The sequence below is a fragment of the Anser brachyrhynchus genome, assembly GCF_964034855.1.
Source record: "Anser brachyrhynchus genome assembly, chromosome: W".
Classification (NCBI taxonomy): Eukaryota; Metazoa; Chordata; class Aves; order Anseriformes; family Anatidae; genus Anser; species Anser brachyrhynchus.
In genome coordinates this window covers 247,918-275,198 of record NC_137704.1, presented here as the reverse complement: position 1 = coordinate 275,198, position 27,281 = coordinate 247,918, and the positions used below count along the sequence as shown (strand labels likewise).

General features: G+C 51.0%; 1 protein-coding gene across 1 annotated transcript in view; it reads left to right on the top strand.

Moving 5' to 3' along the window:
• LOC308184982 (uncharacterized protein) overlaps positions 1-27,281 on the top strand; it is a gene marked incomplete at its 3' end in the record, with an annotated part of 295,193 nt that overhangs the window by 47,943 nt on the left and 219,969 nt on the right. The gene's annotated exons all lie outside the window — the stretch shown is intronic.

Genomic DNA, 27,281 nt, shown 5'->3' with positions numbered 1-27,281 from the left:
AACAAACCCGAGCTGGAAAGCAGCTCGTACTGAAAGTCGCTGAAAGGAAGCACTACCGATCAGGAAGTAAGATCATACTGAAAGTCGCTGAAATGAAGCGCACCCAAGTTTGGAGGAAGCTCGTACTGAAAGTCAATGAAAGGAAGCGCACCGAAGCTGGAAGGAGACTGGTACTGACAGTAGCTCATCGGAAGCGCAGCCGAGCCTGAAGGAAGATCGCACTGAATGTCACTGAAAGGAAGTGCACCCGAGATGGAAGGACGCTCGTACTGAAAGTCGCTGAAAGGAAGCGCACTTGAGCTGGTAGTATGCTCGTACTGAAAGTCGCTGACAGGAAGCGCACCCGAGCTTGAAGGCAGCTCGTACTGAAAGTCACTGAAAGGAAGCACACCCGAGCTGGAAGAACGCTCATACTGAAAATCACTGAAAGAAAGCTACCTGAGCTGGAAGGCAGCTCGCACTGAAAACAGCTGAAGGGAAGATCATCCGAGCAGGAAGGACGCTCCTACCGGAAGTTGCTGAAAGGAAGCGGAACCGAGCTGGATGGAAACTCGTACTGAAAATCGCTTCAGGGAACTGCACCAGAGCTGGAATGAAGCTCGTACTGAAAGGGAGCGCACCCGAGCAGGAAGGCAGCTCATACTGAAAGGTACTGAAAGGGAGCGCACCCATGCTGGAAGGCAGCTGATTCGGAAAGTCGCTGAAAGGAAGCGCACCCGAGCTGGAAGGACGCTCATATTGAAAGTCACTGACAGGAAGTGCACCATAGCCAGAAGGAAGCTCTTTCTCAAAGTCGCTGAAAGTAAGTGCACCCATGCTGGAAGGCAGTTAGTACTGAAATTAGCTTAAAGGAAGCGCACCCAAGCTGGAAGGCAGCTCATTCTGAAATTCGCTGAAAGGAAGCACACCCTATGAAGAAGGCACTCCGTACTTAACGTAGGTGAAAGGAAGCACACCCGAGCTGGAAGAACGCTCATACTGAAAGTCGCTGAAAGAAAGCTCATCTGAGCTGGAATGCACCCGTTACTGAAAGTCGCTGAAGGGAAGCTCATCTGAGCTGGATGGAAGCTTGTAATGAAAGTCGCTGAAAGGAAGTGCAACCGAGCTGGAAGGCGGCTGCTGAAAGGAAGTGCACCCAAGCTGGAAGGAAGCTCGTACTGAAAGTCACTGAAAGGAAGTGCACTCGAGCTGGTAGTATGCTTGTACTGAAAGTCACTCAAAGGTTGCACACCCGAGCTGGAAGAACGCTCATACTGAAATTCGCTGAAAGAAAGCTACCTGAGCTGGAAGGCAGCTCGTACTGAAAATAGCTGAAGGGAAGATCATCCGAGCAGGACGGATGCTCCTACTGGAAGTTGCTGAAAGGAAGCGGAACCGAGCTAGAAGGAAACTCATGCAGAAAATCGCTTCAGGGATCCGCACCAGAGCAGGAAGGAAGCTCTCCCTGAAAGGAAGCGCACCCAAGCTGGAAGTACGCTCATACTGAAAGGAAGCGCACCCGAGCTGGAAGGGAGCTCACACTGAAAGTCACTGAAAGGAAGCGAAACCGAGCTGGAAGGAAGCTCGCACTGAAAATTGCCGGAAGGAAGTGCACCCGAGCTGGAAGGAAGCTCGTACTGAAAGTCACTGAAAGGAAGTGCACTCGAACTGGTAGTATGCTTGTACTGAAAGTCACTCAAAGGTTGCACACCCGAGCTGGAAGAACGCTCATACTGAAATTCGCTGAAAGAAAGCTACCTGAGCTGGAAGGCAGCTCGTACTGAAAATAGCTGAAGGGAAGATCATCCGAGCAGGAAGGATGCTCCTACTGGAAGTTGCTGAAAGGAAGCGGAAACGAGCTAGAAGGAAACTCATGCAGAAAATCACTTCAGGGATCCGCACCAGAGCTGGAAGGAAGCTCTCCCTGAAAGGAAGCGCACCCAAGCTGGAAGGACGCTCATACTGAAAGGAAGCGCACCCGAGCTGGAAGGGAGCTCACACTGAAAGTCACTGAAAGGAAGCGAAACCGAGCTGGAAGGAAGCTCGCACTGAAAATTGCCGGAAGGAAGTGCACACGACCTGGAATGCAGCTCGTACTGAAAGTCGCTGACAGGAAGCGCAACCAAGATGGAAAGAAGCTCGTACAGAAAGTCGCTTTAAAGAAGCGCACCCGAGCTGGGTGGAAGCTCATACTTAAAGTCGCTGAAAGGAAGCGCACTTGAGCTGGTAGTATGCGTGTACTGAAAGTCGCTGACAGAAAGTGCACCCGAGCTTGAAGGCAGCTCGTACAGAAAGTCACTGAAAGGAAGCACACCCGAGCTGGAAGGCAGCTCGTACTGAAAATAGCTGAAGGGAAGACCCTCCGAGCAGGAAGGACGCTCCCTCTGGAAGTTGCTGAAAGGAAGCGGAACCTAGCTAGAAGGAAACTCGTACAGAAAATCGCTTCAAGGAACCGCACCAGAGCTGGAAGGAAGCTCTTCCTGAAAGGAAGCGCACCCAAGCTGGAAGGACGCTCATACTGAAAGTCGCTGACAGGAAGCGCACCCAAGCCGGAATGAAGCTCTTTCTCAAAGTCGCTGAAAGGAAGTGCACCCGTGCTGGAAGGCAGTTAGTACTGAAATTCGCTTAAAGGTAGCGCACCCAAGCTGGAAGGAAGCTCATAATGAATGCCGCTGAGAGGAAGTGCACCCGAGCTTGAAGGCAGATCGTACTGAAAGTCCCTGAAAGAAATCTCACCTGAGGTGGAATGCACCCGTTACTGAAAGTCGCTGAAGGGAAGCTCATCCGAGCTGGATGGAAGCTCGTAATGAAAGTCGCTGAAAGGAAGCGCAACCGAGCTGGAAGGCACCCTGAAATTAATATTATTTAAAGGAAGTGAACCCGATCTGGAAGGAAGTTCGTACTGAAAGGAAGCGCGATTGACCTGGTAGGCAGCTCATACTGAAAGTCGCTGAAAGGAAGTGCAGCAGAGCAGGAAAGAAGCTCGTACTGAATTTCGATAAAAGGAAGCACACCCAAGCTGGAAGGAAGCGTGAACATAATGTCACTGAAAGGAAGTGCACCCGAACTGGAAGAAAGCTCGTACTGAAAGGAAGCGCACCCGAGCTGGAAAGAAGCTCGTACTGAAAGTCGCTGAAAGAAAGCTCAGCTGAGCTGGAATGCACGCCTTAATGAAAGTCGATGAAGAGAAGATCATCCGAGCGGGAAGGACGCTCATACTGAAAGTCGCTGAAAGGAAGAGCACCCAAGCTGCATGGAAGCTCGTACTGAAAGTCGCTGAAAGGAAGCGCGTCCGAGCTGGTAGGAAATTCGTACTGAAAGTCGCTGAAAGGAAGCGCACCCAAGTTGGAAGGAAGCTCGTACTGAAAGTCGCTGAAAGGAAGCGCACCCAAGCTGGAAGGCGGCTGGTACTGAAAGTCGCTGAAAGGAAGTGCACCCGAGTTGGAAGGCAGCTCATACTGAAAGTCGCTGAAAGAAAGCTCAGCTGAGCTGGAATGCACGCCTAACTGAAAGTCGATGAAGAGAAGATCATCCGAGCGGGAAGGACGCTCATACTGAAAGTCGCTGAAAGGAAGAGCACCCAAGCTGCATGGAAGGCAGGCGCGTCCGAGCTGGTAGGAAATTCGTACTGAAAGTCGCTGAAAGGAAGCGCACCCAAGCTGGAAGGCGGCTGGTACTGAAAGTCGCTGAAAGGAAGTGCACCTGAGGGGGAGGAAACTCGTACTGAAAGTCTCTGAAAGGAAGCACACCCAAGCTGGAAGGAGACTGGTACTGAAAGTGGCTTAAAGGAAGCGCACCCTAGATGGAAGGAAGCATGTTTAGAAAATCGCTGAATAGTGCAGCTCGTACTTAAAGTCGCTGAAAGGAAGCGCACCCAAGCTGGGAGTTAGCTCGTACTGAAAGTGCCTGAAAGGAAGCACACCCAAGCTGAAATGAGGTGGGTACTGAAAGTGGCTGAAAGGAAGCGCACCCGAGATGGAAAGAAGCTCATTCAGAATGTCGCTGAAAGAAAGCTCAGCTGAGCTGGAATGCACGCCTTAATGAAAGTCGATGAAGAGAAGATCATCCGAGCGGGAAGGACGCTCATACTGAAAGTCGCTGAAAGGAAGAGCACCCAAGCTGCATGGAAGGCAGGCGCGTCCGAGCTGGTAGGAAATTCGTACTGAAAGTCGCTGAAAGGAAGCGCACCCAAGCTGGAAGGCGGCTGGTACTGAAAGTCGATGAAAGGAAGTGCACCTGAGCGGGAGGAAACTCGTACTGAAAGTCTCTGAAAGGAAGCACACCCAAGCTGGAAGGAGGCTGGTACTGAAAGTGGCTTAAAGGAAGCGCACCCGAGCTGGAAGGAAGCTTGTTCAGAAAATCGCTGAATAGTGCACCTCGTACTTAAAGTCGCTGAAAGGAAGCGCACCCAAGCTGGGAGTTAGCTCGTACTGAAAGTGCCTGAAAGGAAGCACACCCAAGCTGAAATGAGGTGGGTACTGAAAGTGGCTGAAAGGAAGCGCACCCGAGATGGAAAGAAGCTCATTCAGAATGTCGCTGAAAGGAAGCGCACTCGAGCTGGAAGGAACCTCGTACTGAAAGGAAGCGCAGTCGAGCTGGTAGTATGCTTGTACTGAAAGTCACTGAAAGGAAGCGCACCCGAGCTGGAAAGAAGCTCGTACAGAAAGTCGCTTTAAAGGAGTGCACCCGAGCCTGAAGGAGGCTCATACTTAAAGTTGCTGAAAGGAAGCGCACCCGAGCTGGAAGGACGCTCAAAATGAAAGTCGCTGAAAAGAAGCACACCCGAGCTGGAAGGCAGCTCATACTGAAAGTCACTGAAAGGAAGCACACCGGATCTGTAAGGAAGCTCATTCTGAAAGTCGCTGAATGGAAACAAAACCGAGCTGTAAGCAAGCTCGTACTGAAAGGAAGCGCACCCGAGCTGGAAGGCAGCTCATACAGAAAGTCGCTGAAAAGAAGCGCACTCGAGCTGGAAGAGAGCCCGAACTGAATGTCACTGAAAGGAAGTGCACCCGATCTTGGTGGAAGCTCGTACTGAAAGTCACTGAAAGGAAGCTCACCCGAGCTGAAAGGAAGCTCATACTGAAAGGAAGCTCACCCGAGCTAGAAGGCAGATCATACTGAAAGTCGATGAAAGGAATTGCAACAGAGCTGGAAGGCAGCTCGTGCTGAAAATCGCTGAAAGGAAGCACGCCTGAGCTGGACGGCAGTTCACAATGAAAGGCGCTGAAAGGAACAGCACCCGAGCTGGAAGTAAGCTCGTACTGAAAGGAAGCGCACCCGAGCTGTAAGGGAGCTCATACGGAAAGTCACTGAAAGGAAGCGAAACCGAGCTGGAAGGAAGCTCGCACTGAAAGTCACTGAAAGGAAGCACACCCGAGCTGGAAGGCAGCTCGTACTGAAAATAGCTGAAGGGAAGCTCATCCGAGCTGGATGGAAGCTCGTAATGAAAGTCGCTGAAAGGAAGTGCACACGACCTGGAACGCAGCTCGTGCTGAAAGTCGCTGACAGGAAGCGCAACCGAGATGGAAAGAAGCTCGTACAGAAAGTCGCTTTAAAGAAGCGCACCCGAGCTGGAGGGAAGCTCGTACTGAAAGTCACTGAAAGGAAGCACACCCGAGCTGGAAGGCAGCTCGTACTGAAAGTCACTGAAAGGAAGCACACCCGAGCTGGAAGGCAGCTCGTACTGAAAATAGCTGAAGGGAAGCTCATCGGAGCTGGATGGAAGCTCGTAATGAAAGTCGCTGAAAGGAAGCGCAACCGAGCTGGAAGGCAGCCCGAACATAATGTCACTGAAAGGAAGTGCATGCGATCTGGAAGAAAGCTCGTACTGAAAGGAAGCGCGATTGACCTGGTAGGCAGCTCATACTGAAAGTCGCTGAAAGGAAGTGCACCAGAGCTGGAAGGAAGCTCGTACTGAAAGTCGCTGAAAGGAAGCGCACCAGAGCAGGAAAGAAGCTCGTACTGAATTTCGATAAAAGGAAGCACACCCAAGCTGGAAGGAAGCGTGAACATAATGTCACTGAAAGGAAGTGCACCCGAACTGGAAGAAAGCTCGTACTGAAAGGAAGCGCACCCGAGCTGGAAAGAAGCTCGTACTGAAAGTCGCTGAAAGAAAGCTCAGCTGAGCTGGAATGCACGCCTTAATGAAAGTCAATGAAGAGAAGATCATCCGAGCGGGAAGGACGCTCATACTGAAAGTCGCTGAAAGGAAGAGCACCCAAGCTGCATGGAAGCTCGTACTGAAAGTCGCTGAAAGGAAGCACGTCCGAGCTGGTAGGAAATTCGTACTGAAAGTCGCTGAAAGGAAGCGCACCCAAGTTGGAAGGAAGCTCGTACTGAAAGTCGCTGAAAGGAAGCGCACCCAAGCTGGGAGGAAGCTCGTACTGAAAGTGCCTGAAGGAAGCACACCCAAGCTGGAAGGAGGCTGGTACTGAAAGTGGCTTAAAGGAAGCGCACCCTAGATGGAAGGAAGCTTGTTCAGAAAATCGCTGAATAGTGCAGCTCGTACTTAAAGTCGCTGAAAGGAAGCGCACCCAAGCTGGGAGTTAGCTCGTACTGAAAGTGCCTGAAAGGAAGCACACCCAAGCTGAAATGAGGTGGGTACTGAAAGTGGCTGAAAGGAAGCGCACCCGAGATGGAAGGAAGCTCGTTCAGAATGTCGCTGAAAGGAAGCGCACTCGAGCTGGTAGTGTGCTTGTACTGAAAGTCGCTGAAAGGAAGCGCACCCGAGCTGGAAGGAACCTCGTACTGAAAGGAAGCGCACTCGAGCTTGTAGTATGCTTGTACTGAAAGTCACTGAAAGGAAGCGCACCCGAGCTGGAAAGAAGCTCGTACAGAAAGTCGCTTTAAAGAAGCGCACCCGAGCTGGAAGGAAGCTCATACTTAAAGTCGCTGAAAGGAAGTGCACCCGAGCTGGAAGGCAGATCGTACTGAAAGTCCCTGAAAGAAATCTCACCTGAGGTGGAATGCACCCGTTACTGAAAGTCGCTGAAGGGAAGCGCAACCGAGCTGGAAGGCAGCCTGAAATTAATATTACTTAAAGGAAGTGAACCCGATCTGGAAGGAAGTTCGTACTGAAAGGAAGCGCGATTGACCTGGTAGGCAGCAAGTACTGAAAGTCGCTGAAAGGAAGTGCACCAGAGCTGGAAGGAAGCTCATACTTAAAGTCGCTGAAAGGAATTGCACCCAAGCTGGAAGGCAGATCGTACTGAAAGTCCCTGAAAGAAATCTCACCTGAGGTGGAATGCACCCGTTACTGAAAGTCGCTGAAGGGAAGCGCAACCGAGCTGGAAAGAAGCTCGTACAGAAAGTCGCTTTAAAGAAGCGCACCCGAGCTGGAAGGAAGCTCATACTTAAAGTCGCTGAAAGGAAGTGCACCCGAGCTGGAAGGCAGATCGTACTGAAAGTCCCTGAAAGAAATCTCACCTGAGGTGGAATGCACCCGTTACTGAAAGTCGCTGAAGGGAAGCGCAACCGAGCTGGAAGGCAGCCTGAAATTAATATTACTTAAAGGAAGTGAACCCGATCTGGAAGGAAGTTCGTACTGAAAGGAAGCGCGATTGACCTGGTAGGCAGCAAGTACTGAAAGTCGCTGAAAGGAAGTGCACCAGAGCTGGAAGGAAGCTCATACTTAAAGTCGCTGAAAGGAATTGCACCCAAGCTGGAAGGCAGATCGTACTGAAAGTCCCTGAAAGAAATCTCACCTGAGGTGGAATGCACCCGTTACTGAAAGTCGCTGAAAGGAAGCGCAACCGAGCTGGAAGGCAGCCTGAAATTAATATTACTTAAAGGAAGTGAACCCGATCTGGAAGGAAGTTCGTACTGAAAGGAAGCGCGATTGACCTGGTAGGCAGCAAGTACTGAACGTCGCTGAAAGGAAGTGCACCAGAGCTGGAAGGAAGCTCGTACTGAAAGGAAGCGAAACCGAGCTGGAAGGAAGCTCGCACTGAAAGTCACTGAAAGGAAGCACACCCGAGCTGGAAGGCAGCTCGTACTGAATTTCGATAAAAGGAAGCAAACCCAAGCTGGAAGGAAGCGTGAACATAATGTCACTGAAAGGAAGTGTACCCAATCTGGGAGGAAGCTCGTACTGAAAGTGCCTGAAAGGAAGCACACCCAAGCTGAAATGAGGCAGATACTGAAAGTGGCTGAAAGGAAGCGCACCCGAGATGGAAGGAAGCTCGTTCAGAATGTCGCTGAAAGGAAGCGCACTCGAGCTGGTAGTGTGCATGTACTGAAAGTCACTGAAAGGAAGCGCACCCGAGCTGGAAAGAAGCTCGTACAGAAAGTCGCTTTAAAGAAGCCCACCCGAGCTGGAAGGAAGCTCATACTTAAAGTCGCTGAAACGAAGTGCACCCGAGCTGGAAGGCAGATCGTACTGAAAGTCCCTGAAAGAAATCTCACCTGAGGTGGAATGCACCCGTTACTGAAAGTCGCTGAAGGGAAGCTCATCCGAGCTGGAAGAACGCTCATACTGAAAGTCGCTGAAAGAAAGCTACCTGAGCTGGAAGGCAGCTCTTACTGAAAATAGCTGAAGGGAAGATCATCCGAGCAGGAAGGATGCTCCTACTGGAAGTTGCTGAAAGGAAGCGGAACCGAGCTAGAAGGAAACTCCTACAGAAAATCGCTTCAGGGAACCGCACCAGAGCTGGAAGGAAGCTCTCCCTGAAAGGAAGCGCACCCAAGCTGGAAGGACGCTCATACTGAAAGTCGCTGAAAGGAAGCGCACCAGAGTAGGAAAGAAGCTCGTACTGAATTTCGATAAAAGGAAGCGCACCCGAGCTGGAAGGAAGCTCGTACTGAAAGTCGCTGAAACGAAGCACACCCGAGCTGGAAAGAAGCTAGTACAGAAAGTCGCTTTAAAGAAGCGCACCCAAGCTGGAAGGAAGCTCATACTGAAAGTCGCTGAAAGGATGCGCACCCGAGCTGGAAGGATGCTCAAAATGAAAGTCGCTGACAGGAAGCTCACCAGAGGTGGAAGGAAGCCCGTACTGAAAGTCACTGAAAGGAAGCGCACCCGAGCTGGAAGGAAGCTCGTGCTGAAAATCGCTTCAGGGAACCGCTCCAGAGCTGGAAGTAAGCTCGTACTGAAAGGAAGTGCACCCGAGCTGGAAGGGAGCTCATACTGAAAGTCACTGAAAGGAAGCGAAACCGCGCTGGAAGGCAGCTCGTACTGAAAGTCACTGAACGGAAGCGCACCCGAGCTGGTTGTACGCCTGTACTGAAAGTCTCTGAAAGGAAGCGCACCCGAGCTGGAAGGCAGCTCATACAGAAAGTCGTTGATAACAAGCGCACCTGAGCTGGAAGGGAGCTCATACAGAAAGTCACTGAAAGGAAGCGAAACCGAGCTGGAAGGCAGCTCATACTGAAAGTCCCTGAAGGGAAGCGCACCTGAGCTGGAAGGAAGCTTGTACTGAAAGTCGCTAAAAGGAAGCGCACCCGAGCTGGAAGGAAGCTCTTACTGAAAGTCACTGAAAGGAAGCGCACCCGAGCTGGAAGGAAGCTCGTGCTGAAAATCGCTTCAGGGAACCGCTCCAGAGCTGGAAGTAAGCTCGTACTGAAAGGAAGTGCACCCTACCAGGAAGTCAGCTCATACAGAAAGTCACTGAAAAGGAGTGCACCCAAGCTGGAAGGCAGCCCATACTGAACGTTGTTGAAAGGAAGCGCACCCGAGCTGGAAGGCAGCTCATACTGAAAGCCGCTGAAAGGAAGTGCAACCGAGCTGGAAGGCAGCTCATACTGAAAGTCGCTGAAAGGAAGCGCACTTGAGATGGTACTATGCTTGTACTGGAAGTCGCTGAAAGGAAGCGCACCGGAGCTGGAAAGCAGCTCGTACTGAGAGTCGCTGAAAGAAAGCTCACCTGAGCTGGAATGCACCCCTTACTGAAAGTCACTGAAGGGAAGATCATCCGAGCGGGAAGGACGCTCATACTGAAAGTCGCTGAAAGGAAGCGCACCCGAGCTGGAAGGAAGCTCATACTGAAAATCGCTGAAAGGAACCGCACCCGACCCTGAAGAAGTTCATTCAGAAAATCGATGAAAGGAAGTGCACCTTACCTGGAATGCAGCTCATACGTAAAGTCGCTGAAAGGAAGCGCACCAGAGTTGGTAGTATGCTTGCACTGAAATCTGCTGAAATGAAGCGCATCCGACCTGGAATGAAGCTCCTACTGAATGTCGCTGAGAGGAAGCGTACCCAAGCTGGAAGGAAGCTCGTAATAAAAGTCACTGAAAGGAAGCGCACCCGAGCAGGAAGGCAGCTCATACAGAAAGTCGCTGATAACAAGCGCACCTGAGCTGGAAGGGAGCTCATACAGAAAGTCACTGAAAGGAAGCGAAACCGAGCTGGAAGGAAGCTCATTCTGAACGTAGCTGAGAGGAAGCGCAACCGAGGTGGAAGGCAGCTCGTACTGAAAGTCCCTGAAGGGAAGCGCACTTGAGCTGGAAGGAAGCTTGTACTGAAAGTCGCTAAAAGGAAGCGCACCCGAGCGGGAAGGCAGCTCGTAATAAAAATCGCTGGAAGGAAGCTCACCTGAGCTGGAAGGGAGCTCGTACTGAAAGTCGCTGACAGGAAGCACACCCAAGGTGGAAGGAAGCTCGTTCTCAAAGTGGCTGAAAGGAAGTACCCCCGTGCTGGAAGGCAGTTCATACTGAAATTCGCTGAAAAGAAGCAAACCCGAGCTGGAAGGAAGCTCGTATTGAAAGTCGCTGAGAGGAAGCGCACCCGAGCTGGAAGGCAGCTCGTACTGAAAGTTGTTGAAAGGAAGCAAACTCGAGCTGGTAGTGTGTTCATACAGATAGTCACTGAAAGGAAGCGCACCCGAGCTGGAAGGCAGCTCGAACTGAATGTCACTGAAAGGAAGCGGAACAGACCTGGAAGGAAGCTCGTACTGAAAATCGCTTCAGGGAACCACACCAGAGCTGGAAGGAAGCTCGTACTAAAAGAAAGCTCACCTGAGCTGGAATGCACCCCTTACTGAAAGTCACTGAAGGGAAGATCATCCGAGCGGGAAGGACGCTCATACTGAAAGTCGCTGAAAGGAAGTGCACCCGAGCTGGAAGGAAGGTCGTACTGAAAGTCGCTGAGAGGAAGTGCACCTGAGCTGGAAGGAAGGTCATACTGAAAGTCGCTGAGAGGAAGTGCACCCGAGCTGGAAGACAGCTCGTACTGAAAGTCGCTGAGAGGAAGTGCACCCGAGCTGGAAGGAAGCTCATTCTGAACGTTGCTGAGAGGAAGTGCACCCGAGCTGGAAGGAAGCTCATTCTGAAATTCGCTGAAAGGAAGCACAACCTATGAAGAAGGCAGCCTGTACTTAACGTCGCTGAAAGGAAGCGCACCTGAGCTGGAATGCAGCTCGTACGTAATGTCGCTTAAAGGAAGTGCACTCGAGCTGGTAGTATATTTGTACTGAAAGTCGCTGACAGGAAAGAAACCCGAGCTGGAAGGCAACTCGTACTGAAAGTCACTGAAAGGAAGCGCACCCGAGCTGGAAGGAAGCTCGTGCTGAAAATCGCTTCAGGGAACCGCTCCAGAGCTGGAAGTAAGCTCGTACTGAAAGGAAGTGCACCCTACCAGGAAGTCAGCTCATACAGAAAGTCACTGAAAAGGAGTGCACCCAAGCTGGAAGGCAGCCCATACTGAACGTTGTTGAAAGGAAGCGCACCCGAGCTGGAAGGCAGCTCATACTGAAAGCCGCTGAAAGGAAGTGCAACCGAGCTGGAAGGCAGCTCATACTGAAAGTCGCTGAAAGGAAGCGCACTTGAGATGGTACTATGCTTGTACTGGAAGTCGCTGAAAGGAAGCGCACCGGAGCTGGAAAGCAGCTCGTACTGAGAGTCGCTGAAAGAAAGCTCACCTGAGCTGGAATGCACCCCTTACTGAAAGTCACTGAAGGGAAGATCATCCGAGCGGGAAGGACGCTCATACTGAAAGTCGCTGAAAGGAAGCGCACCCGAGCTGGAAGGAAGCTCATACTGAAAATCGCTGAAAGGAACCGCACCCGACCCTGAAGAAGTTCATTCAGAAAATCGATGAAAGGAAGTGCACCTTACCTGGAATGCAGCTCATACGTAAAGTCGCTGAAAGGAAGCGCACCAGAGTTGGTAGTATGCTTGCACTGAAATCTGCTGAAATGAAGCGCATCCGACCTGGAATGAAGCTCCTACTGAATGTCGCTGAGAGGAAGCGTACCCAAGCTGGAAGGAAGCTCGTAATAAAAGTCACTGAAAGGAAGCGCACCCGAGCAGGAAGGCAGCTCATACAGAAAGTCGCTGATAACAAGCGCACCTGAGCTGGAAGGGAGCTCATACAGAAAGTCACTGAAAGGAAGCGAAACCGAGCTGGAAGGAAGCTCATTCTGAACGTAGCTGAGAGGAAGCGCAACCGAGGTGGAAGGCAGCTCGTACTGAAAGTCCCTGAAGGGAAGCGCACTTGAGCTGGAAGGAAGCTTGTACTGAAAGTCGCTAAAAGGAAGCGCACCCGAGCGGGAAGGCAGCTCGTAATAAAAATCGCTGGAAGGAAGCTCACCTGAGCTGGAAGGGAGCTCGTACTGAAAGTCGCTGACAGGAAGCACACCCAAGGTGGAAGGAAGCTCGTTCTCAAAGTGGCTGAAAGGAAGTACCCCCGTGCTGGAAGGCAGTTCATACTGAAATTCGCTGAAAAGAAGCAAACCCGAGCTGGAAGGAAGCTCGTATTGAAAGTCGCTGAGAGGAAGCGCACCCGAGCTGGAAGGCAGCTCGTACTGAAAGTTGTTGAAAGGAAGCAAACTCGAGCTGGTAGTGTGTTCATACAGATAGTCACTGAAAGGAAGCGCACCCGAGCTGGAAGGCAGCTCGAACTGAATGTCACTGAAAGGAAGCGGAACAGACCTGGAAGGAAGCTCGTACTGAAAATCGCTTCAGGGAACCACACCAGAGCTGGAAGGAAGCTCGTACTAAAAGAAAGCTCACCTGAGCTGGAATGCACCCCTTACTGAAAGTCACTGAAGGGAAGATCATCCGAGCGGGAAGGACGCTCATACTGAAAGTCGCTGAAAGGAAGTGCACCCGAGCTGGAAGGAAGGTCGTACTGAAAGTCGCTGAGAGGAAGTGCACCTGAGCTGGAAGGAAGGTCATACTGAAAGTCGCTGAGAGGAAGTGCACCCGAGCTGGAAGACAGCTCGTACTGAAAGTCGCTGAGAGGAAGTGCACCCGAGCTGGAAGGAAGCTCATTCTGAACGTTGCTGAGAGGAAGTGCACCCGAGCTGGAAGGAAGCTCATTCTGAAATTCGCTGAAAGGAAGCACAACCTATGAAGAAGGCAGCCTGTACTTAACGTCGCTGAAAGGAAGCGCACCTGAGCTGGAATGCAGCTCGTACGTAATGTCGCTTAAAGGAAGTGCACTCGAGCTGGTAGTATATTTGTACTGAAAGTCGCTGACAGGAAAGAAACCCGAGCTGGAAGGCAACTCGTACTGAAAGTCACTTAAAGGAAGCGCTACCGATCAGGATGTAAGCTGATACTGAATGTCGCTGAGAGGAAGCGCACCCAAGCTGGAAGGAAGCTCGTAATAAAAGTCACTGAAAGGAAGTGCACCCGAGTGGTAAGGCAGCTCGTAATTAAAAATCGCTGGAAGGAAGCTCACCTGAGATAGAAGGGAGTTCGTACTGAAAGTCGCTGAAAAGAAGCAAAGCCGAGCTGGAAGGCAGCTCATACTGAAAATCGCTTCAGGGAGCTACACCAGAGCTGGAAGGAAGCTCGTACTAAAAGGAAGCGCACCCGAGCTGGAAGGCAGCTTGTACTGAAAATCGCTGACAGGAAGCGCACCCAAGCTGGAAAGAAGCTCGTTCTGAACGTCGCTGAGAGGAAGTGCACCCGAGCTGGAAGGAAGCTCGTACTGAAAGTCGCTGAGAGGAAGTGCACCCGATCTGGAAGACAGCTCGTACTGAAAGTTGCTGAGAGGAAGTGCAGCCGAGCTGGAAGAAAGCTCATTCTGAACGTCGCTGAGAGGAAGTGCACCCGAGGTGGAAGGCAGTTAGTACTGAAATTCACTTAAAGGAATTGCACCCGAGCTGGAAGGAAGCTCATTCTGAAATTTGCTGAAAGGAAGCACACCTTATGAAGAAGGCAGCCTGTACTTAACGTCGCTGAAAGGAAGCGCACCTGAGCTGGAAGGAAGCTCGTAATAAAAGTCACTGAAAGGAAGCGCACCCGAGCGGGAAGGCAGCTCGTAATAAAAATCGCTGGAAGGAAGCTCACCTGAGATAGAAGGAAGTTCGTACTGAAAGTCGCTGACAGGAAACAAACCCGAGCTGGAAGGAAGCTCATATTTAAAATCGCTGAAACGCAGTGCACTCGAGCTGGAAGGCAACTCGTACTGAAAGTCGCTTAAAGGAAGCGCTACCTATCAGGATGTAAGCTCATACTGAATGTCGCTGAGAGGAAGCGCACCCGAGCTGGAAGGCAGCTCGTACTGAAAATCGCTGACAGGAAGCGCACCCAAGGTGGAAGGAAGCTCATTCTCAAAGTGGCTGAAAGGAAGTACACCCGCGCTGGAAGGCAGTTCATACTGAAATTCGCTGAAAAGAAGCAAACCCGAGCTTGAAGGAAGCTCATTCCGAAACTCGCTGAAAGGAAGCGCACCCGAGCTGGAAGGAAGCTCATACCGAAAATCGCTTCAGGGAACCACACCAGAGCTGGAAGGAAGCTCATACTGAAAGTCACTGAAAGGAAGCGCACCTGAGACATAAGGGGGCTCGTACTGAAAATCGCTGACAGGAAGCGCACCCAAGCTGGAAGGAAGCTCGTTCTGAACGTCGCTAAGAGGAAGTGCACCCGAGCTGGAAGGAAGGTCGTACTGAAAGTCGCTGAGAGGAAGTGCACCCGAGCTGGAAGGAAGCTCATTCTGATATTCGCTGAAAGGAAGCACACCCTATGAAGAAGGCAGCACGTACTTAACGTCGCTGAAAGGAAGCGCACCTGAGCTGGAATGTAGCTCGTACGTAATGTCGCTTAAAGGAAGTGCACTCGAGCTGGTAGTATACTTGTACTGAAAGTCGCTGACAGGAAACAAACCCGAGCTGGAAGGAAACTCGTACTGAAAGTCGCTTAAAGGAAGCGCTACCGATCAGGATGTAAGCTCATACTGAATGTGGCTAAGAGGAAGCGCACCCGAGCTGGAAGGCAGCTCGTACTGAAAGTCACTGAAAGGAAGCTCACCTGAGATAGAAGGAAGCTCGTACTGAAAGTCGCTGACAGGAAGTACACCCAAGGTGGAAGGAAGCTCATTCTCAAAGTGGTTGAAAGGAAGTACACCCGTGCTGGAAGGCAGTTCATACTGAAATTCGCTGAAAAGAAGCAAACCCGAGCTGGAAGGAAGCTCATTCCGAAACTCGCTGAAAGGAAGCGCACCCGAGCTGGAAGGCAGCTCATACTGAAAATCGCTTCAGGGAACCACACCAGAGCTGGAAGGAAGCTCGTACTAAAAGGAAGCGCACCCGAGCTGGAAGGAAGCTCGTACTGAATATCGCTGACAGGAAGCGCACCCAAGCTGGAAGGAAGCTCGTTCTGAACGTCGCTGAGAGGAAGCGCACCCAAGCTGGAAGGCAGCTCGTACTGAAAATCGCTGACAGGAAGCGCACCCAAGGTGGATGGAAGCTCATTCTCAAAGTGGCTGAAAGGAAGTTGTCCTGGTTCCAGTTAGGACAGAGTTAATTTTCCCTCATAGTAGCTGGTAGGGTGCTATGTTTTGGATTAGGGTGAGAACAGCGCTGATAACATGCTGATGTTTTAATTGTTGCAGAGCAGTGTTTACACCAGGCCAAGGACTTTTCGGCTTCTCGCTCTGTCCTGCCAGCGACCAGGCTGGGGGTGCAGCAGGAGCTGGGAGGGGACAGACCCAGGACAGCTGACCCAAACTGGCCAAAGGGGTATTCCATACCATCTGACGTCATGCTAAACAATATATAGGGGTGGCTGGCCGGGGTGGGGGGCCGGGCTGCTCGGGGATAGGCTGGGAATCGGTCAGCGGGTGGTGAGCAATTGCATTGTGCATCACTTGTTTTCTTAAACATTATTATTATTAATACTATTATCATTATCACTATTATTATTATTATTGTTATTATTATATTCCTGTCTTAATAAACTGTCTTTATCTCAACTCACCGGCTTCACTTTCCCGTTTCTCTCCCCTATCCCAGAGAGGGAGGGGGGAGGGTGAGCGAACGGCTGTGTGGTGTTTAGCTGCCAGCCGGGTTAAACCACAACAGAAGTACACCCGTGCTGCAAAGGCAATTCATACTGAAATTCGCTGAAAAGAAGCAAACCCGAGCTTGAAGGAAGCTCATTCCGAAACTCGCTGAAAGGAAGCGCACCCGAGCTGGAAGGCAGCTCATACCGAAAATCGCTTCAGGGAACCACACCAGAGCTGGAAGGAAGCTCATACTGAAAGTCACTGAAAGGAAGCGCACCTGAGATATAAGGGAGCTCGTACTGAAAATCGCTGACAGGAAGCGCACCCAAGCTGGAAGGAAGCTCGTTCTCAAAGTGGCTGAAAGGAAGCGAACTCGAGCTGGTAGTGTGTTCATACAGATAGTTGCTGAGAGGAAGCTCACCAGAGCTGGAAGGAAGGTCGTACTGAAAGTCACTGAAAGGAAGCGCACCCGAGCAGGAAGGCAGCTCGAACTGAATGTCACTGAAAGGAAGCGGAACAGACCTGGAAGGAAGCTCGTACTGAAAATCGCTTCAGGGAACCACACCAGAGCTGGAAGGAAGCTCGTACTAAAAGGAAGCGCACCCGAGCTGGAAGGAAACTAGTAGTGAAAGTCACTGAAAGGAAGTGCAACCGAGCTGGAATGAAGCTCGTACTGAAAATCGCTTACAGGAAGCGCACCCAAGCTGGAAGGAAGCTCGTTCTGAAAGTCGCTGAGAGGAAGTGCACCTTAGCTAGAAGGAAGGTCGTACTGAAAGTCGCTGAGAGGAAGTGCACCCGAGCTGGAAGGAAGCTCATTCTGAACGTTGCTGAGAGGAAGTGCACCCGAGCTGGAAGACAGTTAGTACTGAAATTCACTTAAAGGAAGCACACCCGAGCTGGAAGGAAGCTCATTCTGAAATTCGCTGAAAGGAAGCACAACCTATGAAGAAGGCAGCCTGTACTTAACGTCGCTGAAAGGAAGCGCACCTGAGCTGGAATGCAGCTCGTACGTAATGTCGCTTAAAGGAAGTGCACTCGAGCTGGTAGTATATTTGTACTGAAAGTCGCTGACAGGAAAGAAACCCGAGCTGGAAGGCAACTCGTACTGAAAGTCACTTAAAGGAAGCGCTACCGATCAGGATGTAAGCTGATACTGAATGTCGCTGAGAGGAAGCGCACCCAAGCTGGAAGGCAGCTCGTAATAAAAATCGCTGAAACGCAGTGCACTCGAGCTGGAAGGCAACTCGTACTGAAAGTTGCTTAAAGGAAGTGCTACCTATCAGGATGTAAGCTCATACTGAATGTCGCTGAGAGGAAGCGCACCCGAGCTGGAAGGCAGCTCGTACTGGAAATCACTGAAAGGAAGCGCACCTGAGATAGAAGGCAGCTCGTACTGAAAATCGTTGACAGGAAGCGCACCCAAGGTGAAAGGAAGCTAATTCTCAAAGTGGCTGAAAGGAAGTACACCCGTGCTGGAAGGCAGTTCATACTGAAATTCGCTGAAAAGAAGCAAACCCGAGCTGGAAGGAAGCTCATTCCGAAACTCGCTGAAAGGAAGCGCACCTAAGATATAAGGGAGCTCATACTGAAAATCGCTGACAGGAAGCGCACCCAAGCTGGAAGGAAGCTCATATTTAAAATCGCTGAAACGCAGTGCACTTGAGCTGGAAGGCAACTCGTACTGAAAGTCGCTTAAAGGAAGCGCTACCTATCAGGATGTAAGCTCATACTGAATGTCGCTGAGAGGAAGCGCACCCGAGCTGGAAGGCAGCTCGTACTGAAAATCGCTGACAGGAAGCGCACCCAAGCTGGAAGGAAGCTCATTCTCAAAGTGGCTGAAAGGAAATACACCCGTGCTGGAAGGCAGTTCATACTGAAATTCGCTGAAAAGAAGCAAACCCGAGCTTGAAGGAAGCTCATTCCGAAACTCGCTGAAAGGAAGCACACCCTATGAAGAAGGCAGCCCGTACTTAACGTCGCTGAAAGGAAGCGCACCTGAGCTGGAATGCAGCTCGTACGTAATGTCGCTTAAAGGAAGTGCACTCGAGCTGGTAGTATACTTGTACTGAAAGACGCTGACAGGAAAGAAACCCGAGCTGGAAGGAAACTCGTACTGAAAGTCGCTTAAAGGAAGCGCTACCTATCAGGATGTAAGCTCATACTGAATGTGGCTAAGAGGAAGCGCACCCAAGCTGGAAGGCAGCTCGTACTGAAAGTCACTGAAAGGAAGCTCACCTGAGATAGAAGGAAGCTCGTACTGAAAGTCGCTGACAGGAAGTACACCCAAGGTGGAAGGAAGCTCATTCTCAAAGTGGTTGAAAGGAAGTACACCCGTGCTGGAAGGCAGTTCATACTGAAATTCGCTGAAAAGAAGCAAACCCGAGCTGGAAGGAAGCTCATTCCGAAACTCGCTGAAAGGAAGCGCACCCGAGCTGGAAGGCAGCTCATACCGAAAATCGCTTCAGGGAACCACACCAGAGCTGGAAGGAAGCTCATACTGAAAGTCACTGAAAGGAAGCGCACCTGAGATATAAGGGAGCTCGTACTGAAAATCGCTGACAGGAAGCGCACCCAAGCTGGAAGGAAGCTCGTTCTGAACGTCGCTGAGAGGAAGTGCACCCGAGCTGGAAGGAAGGTCGTACTGAAAGTCGCTGAGAGGAAGTGCACCCGAGCTGGAAGGAAGCTCATTCTGAAATTCGCTGAAAGGAAGCACACCCTATTAAGAAGGCAGCCCGTACTTAACGTCGCTGAAAGGAAGCGCACCTGAGCTGGAATGCAGCTCGTACGTAATGTCGCTTAAAGGAAGTGCACTCGAGCTGGTAGTATACTTGTACTGAAAGTCGCTGACAGGAAACAAACCCGAGCTGGAAGGAAACTCGTACTGAAAGTCGCTTAAAGGAAGCGCTACCTATCAGGATGTAAGCTCATACTGAATGTGGCTAAGAGGAAGCGCACCCAAGCTGGAAGGCAGCTCGTACTGAAAGTCACTGAAAGGAAGCTCACCTGAGATAGAAGGAAGCTCGTACTGAAAGTCGCTGACAGGAAGTACACCCAAGGTGGAAGGAAGCTCATTCTCAAAGTGGTTGAAAGGAAGTACACCCGTGCTGGAAGGCAGTTCATACTGAAATTCGCTGAAAAGAAGCAAACCCGAGCTGGAAGGAAGCTCATTCCGAAACTCGCTGAAAGGAAGCGCACCCGAGCTGGAAGGCAGCTCATACCGAAAATCGCTTCAGGGAACCACACCAGAGCTGGAAGGAAGCTCATTCTGAACGTAGCTGAGAGGAAGCGCAACCGAGGTGGAAGGCAGCTCGTACTGAAAGTCCCTGAAGGGAAGCGCACCTGAGCTGGAAGGAAGCTTGTACTGAAAGTCGCTAAAAGGAAGCGCACCCGAGCTGGAAGGAAGCTCTTACTGAAAGTCGCTGAAAGGAAGCGCACACGAGATGGAAAACAGCTCGTACTGAAAGTCACTGAAAGGAAGTGCACCCGACCAGGAAGTCAGCTCATACAGAAAGTCACTGAAAAGGAGTGCACCCAAGCTGGAAGGCAGCCCATACTGAACGTTGTTGAAAGGAAGCGCACCCGAGCTGGAAGGCAGCTCATACTGAAAGCCGCTGAAAGGAAGTGCAACCGAGCTGGAAGGCAGCTCATACTGAAAGTCGCTGAAAGGAAGCGCACTTGAGATGGTACTATGCTTGTACTGAAAGTCGCTGAAAGGAAGCGCACCGGAGCTGGAAAGCAGCTCGTACTGAGAGTCGCTGAAAGAAAGCTCACCTGAGCTGGAATGCACCCCTTACTGAAAGTCACTGAAGGGAAGATCATCCGAGCAGGAAGGACGCTCATACTGAAAGTCGCTGAAAGGAAGCGCACCCGAGCTGGAAGGAAGCTCATACTGAAAATCGCTGAAAGGAACCGCACCCGACCCTGAAGAAGTTCATTCAGAAAATCGATGAAAGGAAGTGCACCTTACCTGGAATGCAGCTCATACGTAAAGTCGCTGAAAGGAAGCGCACCAGAGTTGGTAGTATGCTTGCACTGAAATCTGCTGAAATGAAGCGCATCCGACCTGGAATGAAGCTCCTACTGAATGTCGCTGAGAGGAAGCGCACCTGAGCTGGAAGGAAGCTCGTAATAAAAGTCACTGAAAGGAAGCGCACCCGAGCGGGAAGGCAGCTCGTAATAAAAATCGCTGGAAGGAAGCTCACCTGAGCTGGAAGGGAGCTCGTACTGAAAGTCGCTGACAGGAAGCACACCCAAGGTGGAAGGAAGCTCGTTCTCAAAGTGGCTGAAAGGAAGTACCCCCGTGCTGGAAGGCAGTTCATACTGAAATTCGCTGAAAAGAAGCAAACCCGAGCTGGAAGGAAGCTCGTATTGAAAGTCGCTGAGAGGAAGCGCACCCGAGCTGGAAGGCAGCTCGTACTGAAAGTTGTTGAAAGGAAGCAAACTCGAGCTGGTAGTGTGTTCATACAGATAGTCACTGAAAGGAAGCGCACCCGAGCTGGAAGGCAGCTCGAACTGAATGTCACTGAAAGGAAGCGCAACAGACCTGGAAGGAAGCTCGTACTGAAAATCGCTTCAGGGAACCACACCAGAGCTGGAAGGAAGCTCGTACTAAAAGAAAGCTCACCTGAGCTGGAATGCACCCCTTACTGAAAGTCACTGAAGGGAAGATCATCCGAGCGGGAAGGACGCTCATACTGAAAGTCGCTGAAAGGAAGTGCACCCGAGCTGGAAGGAAGGTCGTACTGAAAGTCGCTGAGAGGAAGTGCACCTGAGCTGGAAGGAAGGTCATACTGAAAGTCGCTGAGAGGAAGTGCACCCGAGCTGGAAGACAGCTCGTACTGAAAGTCGCTGAGAGGAAGTGCACCCGAGCTGGAAGGAAGCTCATTCTGAACGTTGCTGAGAGGAAGTGCACCCGAGCTGGAAGGAAGCTCATTCTGAAATTCGCTGAAAGGAAGCACAACCTATGAAGAAGGCAGCCTGTACTTAACGTCGCTGAAAGGAAGCGCACCTGAGCTGGAATGCAGCTCGTACGTAATGTCGCTTAAAGGAAGTGCACTCGAGCTGGTAGTATATTTGTACTGAAAGTCGCTGACAGGAAAGAAACCCGAGCTGGAAGGCAACTCGTACTGAAAGTCACTTAAAGGAAGCGCTACCGATCAGGATGTAAGCTGATACTGAATGTCGCTGAGAGGAAGCGCACCCAAGCTGGAAGGAAGCTCGTAATAAAAGTCACTGAAAGGAAGTGCACCCGAGTGGTAAGGCAGCTCGTAATTAAAAATCGCTGGAAGGAAGCTCACCTGAGATAGAAGGGAGTTCGTACTGAAAGTCGCTGAAAAGAAGCAAAGCCGAGCTGGAAGGCAGCTCATACTGAAAATCGCTTCAGGGAGCCACACCAGAGCTGGAAGGAAGCTCGTACTAAAAGGAAGCGCACCCGAGCTGGAAGGCAGCTCGTACTGAAAATCGCTGACAGGAAGCGCACCCAAGCTGGAAAGAAGCTCGTTCTGAACGTCGCTGAGAGGAAGTGCACCCGAGCTGGAAGGAAGCTCGTACTGAAAGTCGCTGAGAGGAAGTGCACCCGATCTGGAAGACAGCTCGTACTGAAAGTTGCTGAGAGGAAGTGCAGCCGAGCTGGAAGAAAGCTCATTCTGAACGTCGCTGAGAGGAAGTGCACCCGAGGTGGAAGGCAGTTAGTACTGAAATTCACTTAAAGGAATTGCACCCGAGCTGGAAGGAAGCTCATTCTGAAATTTGCTGAAAGGAAGCACACCTTATGAAGAAGGCAGCCCGTACTTAACGTCGCTGAAAGGAAGCGCACCTGAGCTGGAAGGAAGCTCGTAATAAAAGTCACTGAAAGGAAGCGCACCCGAGCGGGAAGGCAGCTCGTACTGAAAATCGCTGACAGGAAGCGCACCCAAGGTGGAAGGAAGCTCATTCTCAAAGTGGCTGAAAGGAAGTACACCCGCGCTGGAAGGCAGTTCATACTGAAATTCGCTGAAAAGAAGCAAACCCGAGCTTGAAGGAAGCTCATTCCGAAACTCGCTGAAAGGAAGCGCACCCGAGCTGGAAGGAAGCTCATACCGAAAATCGCTTCAGGGAACCACACCAGAGCTGGAAGGAAGCTCATACTGAAAGTCACTGAAAGGAAGCGCACCTGAGACATAAGGGGGCTCGTACTGAAAATCGCTGACAGGAAGCGCACCCAAGCTGGAAGGAAGCTCGTTCTGAACGTCGCTAAGAGGAAGTGCACCCGAGCTGGAAGGAAGGTCGTACTGAAAGTCGCTGAGAGGAAGTGCACCCGAGCTGGAAGGAAGCTCATTCTGATATTCGCTGAAAGGAAGCACACCCTATGAAGAAGGCAGCACGTACTTAACGTCGCTGAAAGGAAGCGCACCTGAGCTGGAATGTAGCTCGTACGTAATGTCGCTTAAAGGAAGTGCACTCGAGCTGGTAGTATACTTGTACTGAAAGTCGCTGACAGGAAACAAACCCGAGCTGGAAGGAAACTCGTACTGAAAGTCGCTTAAAGGAAGCGCTACCGATCAGGATGTAAGCTCATACTGAATGTGGCTAAGAGGAAGCGCACCCGAGCTGGAAGGCAGCTCGTACTGAAAGTCACTGAAAGGAAGCTCACCTGAGATAGAAGGAAGCTCGTACTGAAAGTCGCTGACAGGAAGTACACCCAAGGTGGAAGGAAGCTCATTCTCAAAGTGGTTGAAAGGAAGTACACCCGTGCTGGAAGGCAGTTCATACTGAAATTCGCTGAAAAGAAGCAAACCCGAGCTGGAAGGAAGCTCATTCCGAAACTCGCTGAAAGGAAGCGCACCCGAGCTGGAAGGCAGCTCATACTGAAAATCGCTTCAGGGAACCACACCAGAGCTGGAAGGAAGCTCGTACTAAAAGGAAGCGCACCCGAGCTGGAAGGAAGCTCGTACTGAATATCGCTGACAGGAAGCGCACCCAAGCTGGAAGGAAGCTCGTTCTGAACGTCGCTGAGAGGAAGCGCACCCAAGCTGGTAGGCAGCTCGTACTGAAAATCGCTGACAGGAAGCGCACCCAAGGTGGATGGAAGCTCATTCTCAAAGTGGCTGAAAGGAAGTTGTCCTGGTTCCAGTTAGGACAGAGTTAATTTTCCCTCATAGTAGCTGGTAGGGTGCTATGTTTTGGATTAGGGTGAGAACAGCGCTGATAACATGCTGATGTTTTAATTGTTGCAGAGCAGTGTTTACACCAGGCCAAGGACTTTTCGGCTTCTCGCTCTGTCCTGCCAGCGACCAGGCTGGGGGTGCAGCAGGAGCTGGGAGGGGACAGACCCAGGACAGCTGACCCAAACTGGCCAAAGGGGTATTCCATACCATCTGACGTCATGCTAAACAATATATAGGGGTGGCTGGCCGGGGTGGGGGGCCGGGCTGCTCGGGGATAGGCTGGGAATCGGTCAGCGGGTGGCGAGCAATTGCATTGTGCATCACTTGTTTTCTTAAACATTATTATTATTAATACTATTATCATTATCACTATTATTATTATTATTGTTATTATTATATTCCTGTCTTAATAAACTGTCTTTATCTCAACTCACCGGCTTCACTTTCCCGTTTCTCTCCCCTATCCCAGAGAGGGAGGGGGGAGGGTGAGCGAACGGCTGTGTGGTGTTTAGCTGCCAGCCGGGTTAAACCACAACAGAAGTACACCCGTGCTGCAAAGGCAATTCATACTGAAATTCGCTGAAAAGAAGCAAACCCGAGCTGGAAGGAAGCTCATTCCGAAACTCGCTGAAAGGAAGCGCACCCGAGCTGGAAGGCAGCTCATACCGAAAATCGCTTCAGGGAACCACACCAGAGCTGGAAGGAAGCTCATACTGAAAGTCACTGAAAGGAAGCGCACCTGAGATATAAGGGAGCTCGTACTGAAAATCGCTGACAGGAAGCGCACCCAAGCTGGAAGGAAGCTCGTTCTCAAAGTGGCTGAAAGGAAGCGAACTCGAGCTGGTAGTGTGTTCATACAGATAGTTGCTGAGAGGAAGCTCACCAGAGCTGGAAGGAAGGTCGTACTGAAAGTCACTGAAAGGAAGCGCACCCGAGCAGGAAGGCAGCTCGAACTGAATGTCACTGAAAGGAAGCGGAACAGACCTGGAAGGAAGCTCGTACTGAAAATCGCTTCAGGGAACCACACCAGAGCTGGAAGGAAGCTCGTACTAAAAGGAAGCGCACCCGAGCTGGAAGGCAGCTCGTACTGAAAATCGCTGACAGGAAGTGCAACCGAGCTGGAATGAAGCTCGTACTGAAAATAGCTTACAGGAAGCGCACCCAAGCTGGAAGGAAGCTCGTTCTGAAAGTCGCTGAGAGGAAGTGCACCTTAGCTAGAAGGAAGGTCGTACTGAAAGTCGCTGAGAGGAAGTGCACCCGAGCTGGAAGGAAGCTCATTCTGAACGTTGCTGAGAGGAAGTGCACCCGAGCTGGAAGACAGTTAGTACTGAAATTCACTTAAAGGAAGCACACCCGAGCTGGAAGGAAGCTCATTCTGAAATTCGCTGAAAGGAAGCACAACCTATGAAGAAGGCAGCCTGTACTTAACGTCGCTGAAAGGAAGCGCACCTGAGCTGGAATGCAGCTCGTACGTAATGTCGCTTAAAGGAAGTGCACTCGAGCTGGTAGTATACTTGTACTGAAAGTCGCTGACAGGAAAGAAACCCGAGCTGGAAGGCAACTCGTACTGAAAGTCACTTAAAGGAAGCGCTACCGATCAGGATGTAAGCTGATACTGAATGTCGCTGAGAGGAAGCGCACCCAAGCTGGAAGGCAGCTCGTAATAAAAATCGCTGAAACGCAGTGCACTCGAGCTGGAAGGCAACTCGTACTGAAAGTTGCTTAAAGGAAGTGCTACCTATCAGGATGTAAGCTCATACTGAATGTCGCTGAGAGGAAGCGCACCCGAGCTGGAAGGCAGCTCGTACTGGAAATCACTGAAAGGAAGCGCACCTGAGATAGAAGGCAGCTCGTACTGAAAATCGTTGACAGGAAGCGCACCCAAGGTGAAAGGAAGCTCATTCTCAAAGTGGCTGAAAGGAAGTACACCCGTGCTGGAAGGCAGTTCATACTGAAATTCGCTGAAAAGAAGCAAACCCGAGCTGGAAGGAAGCTCATTCCGAAACTCGCTGAAAGGAAGCGCACCTAAGATATAAGGGAGCTCATACTGAAAATCGCTGACAGGAAGCGCACCCAAGCTGGAAGGAAGCTCATATTTAAAATCGCTGAAACGCAGTGCACTTGAGCTGGAAGGCAACTCGTACTGAAAGTCGCTTAAAGGAAGCGCTACCTATCAGGATGTAAGCTCATACTGAATGTGGCTAAGAGGAAGCGCACCCAAGCTGGAAGGCAGCTCGTACTGAAAGTCACTGAAAGGAAGCTCACCTGAGATAGAAGGAAGCTCGTACTGAAAGTCGCTGACAGGAAGTACACCCAAGGTGGAAGGAAGCTCATTCTCAAAGTGGTTGAAAGGAAGTACACCCGTGCTGGAAGGCAGTTCATACTGAAATTCGCTGAAAAGAAGCAAACCCGAGCTGGAAGGAAGCTCATTCCGAAACTCGCTGAAAGGAAGCGCACCCGAGCTGGAAGGCAGCTCATACCGAAAATCGCTTCAGGGAACCACACCAGAGCTGGAAGGAAGCTCATACTGAAAGTCACTGAAAGGAAGCGCACCTGAGATATAAGGGAGCTCGTACTGAAAATCGCTGACAGGAAGCGCAGCCAAGCTGGAAGGAAGCTCGTTCTGAACGTCGCTGAGAGGAAGTGCACCCGAGCTGGAAGGAAGGTCGTACTGAAAGTCGCTGAGAGGAAGTGCACCCGAGCTGGAAGGAAGCTCATTCTGAAATTCGCTGAAAGGAAGCACACCCTATTAAGAAGGCAGCCCGTACTTAACGTCGCTGAAAGGAAGCGCACCTGAGCTGGAATGCAGCTCGTACGTAAAGTCGCTTAAAGGAAGTGCACTCGAGCTGGTAGTATACTTGTACTGAAAGTCGCTGACAGGAAACAAACCCGAGCTGGAAGGAAACTCGTACTGAAAGTCGCTTAAAGGAAGCGCTACCAATCAGGATGTAAGCTCATACTGAATGTGGCTAAGAGGAATCGCACCCGAGCTGGAAGGCAGCTCGTACTGAAAGTCACTGAAAGGAAGCTCACCTGAGATAGAAGGAAGCTCGTACTGAAAGTCGCTGACAGGAAGTACACCCCAGGTGGAAGGAAGCTCATTCTCAAAGTGGTTGAAAGGAAGTACACCCGTGCTGGAAGGCAGTTCATACTGAAATTCGCTGAAAAGAAGCAAACCCGAGCTGGAAGGCAGCTCATTCCAAAACTCGCTGAAAGGAAGCGCACCCGAGCTGGAAGGCAGCTCATACTGAAAATCGCTTCAGGGAGCCACACCAGAGCTGGAAGGAAGCTCGTACTAAAAGGAAGCGCACCCGAGCTGGAAGGAAGCTCGTTCTGAAAATCGCTGACAGGAAGCGCACCCAAGGTGGAAGGAAGCTCATTCTCAAAGTGGCTGAAAGGAAGTACACCCGTGCTGGAAGGCAGTTCATACTGAAATTCGCTGAAAAGAAGCAAACCCGAGCTGGAAGGCAGCTCATTCGGAAACTCGCTGAAAGGAAGCGCACCCGAGCTGGAAGGCAGCTCATACTGAAAATCGCTTCAGGGAGCCACACCAGAGCTGGAAGGAAGCTCGTACTAAAAGGAAGCGCACCCGAGCTGGAAGGAAGCTCGTTCTGAAAATCGCTGACAGGAAGCGCACCCAAGGTGGAAGGAAGCTCATTCTCAAAGTGGCTGAAAGGAAGTACACCCGTGCTGGAAGGCAGTTCATACTGAAATTCGCTGAAAAGAAGCAAACCCGAGCTGGAAGGAAGCTCATTCCGAAACTCGCTGAAAGGAAGCGCTCCCGAGCTGGAAGGCAGCTCATACTGAAAATCGCTTCAGGGAACCACACCAGAGCTGGAAGGAAGCTCATACTGAAAGTCACTGAAAGGAAGCCCACCTGAGATAGAAGGCAGCTCGTACTGAAAATCGCTGACAGGAAGCGCACCCAAGCTGGAAGGAAGCTCGTTCTGAACGTCGCTGAGAGGAAGTGCACCCGAGCTGGA